Consider the following 974-nt stretch of genomic DNA (forward strand, 5'->3'; position numbering starts at 1 on the left):
CAGCAGTGCTATTCGATAACAGATGAACAGTATTACGAATTATTTTTATTATAATATGAAAGTTTGATAAACTCATAAAGCAATAAAAAGTGTCCTATGACAATGTAAAATTAGCACAGTTTTCTTTTGTAGATAATGACTAGTTTCTGTATTTTTGGTTATGAATAATAAGCCCTGTTTCTTTCAATATAATTCTCTTACTTTGATTGCTACAAACTTTTCCTTTGAATAATACAGAAACTTCAGGGAAGGAATACTAGGTATGTTGGATATGTTATATTCCCCGCTTATATTAAATCTACTAAACATGTATGGTTGAATGAGATAATGTTGTGATAAACGTTTCTGTCTTAGTAAGCAGAGATGGATAGTGGCTAGCAGTGGAATCCAGGACGCGCGTTTCGTCCTATTTGGGACTCGTCAGCTGGATGTACCTGCATCTCAGAGTTGATGTTCACTCTGGGACTCGAACCCAGTACCCTCGCTTCAAACGCCATCGCGTTATCCACTCGGCCACTGAGTCCTGATAGTCACTTGCTTGTGCGATGGGGTGAATTTTAAATTCATTCAGTATTGTTTGTTTGAATCTTCCCATCGATTTGTTAGGACTGCAACTGGTCAGTCTCTAATTGGCATATGTGCATACTGTGCGTATTGCCTCAATATATTTGAATGTTAGGATTACTATATGTGCCTCAACCTGGATATTCGAAACAATAAATACATCACCTATTTTCTTCAAAGGATGAGGTTAGTACATTTACTATTTAAAGTAGAAAACGTTTGACAAGATGAAGACATCAGGAAATTTTATTTACAACGGACGGCGTAGACAGAAAAAATACTAGTTGGATCAACTATGCGATGTAATAGATACGATAAAACGTTTTTGGAAACAAAGAAGCTCTTCACTATGTATCTTGTGGAGGTTTAAATAAAAATGTATTATTGCTCAGCAGGATGGAAGTATGTCT

General features: G+C 35.8%; 1 non-coding gene across 1 annotated transcript; it reads right to left on the reverse strand.

The window, feature by feature from the left end:
• Positions 1-453: 453 nt before the first annotated feature.
• Positions 454-519, reverse strand: Smp_tRNA_01089_Gln_TTG.1.1. Its single transcript has one exon. It is a non-coding gene (tRNA).
• Between the last annotated feature and the right edge of the window lie 455 nt (positions 520-974).

The sequence above is a fragment of the Schistosoma mansoni genome (genome assembly GCF_000237925.1).
Source record: "Schistosoma mansoni, WGS project CABG00000000 data, chromosome W unplaced supercontig 0185, strain Puerto Rico, whole genome shotgun sequence".
NCBI lineage: Eukaryota > Metazoa > Platyhelminthes > Trematoda > Strigeidida > Schistosomatidae > Schistosoma > Schistosoma mansoni.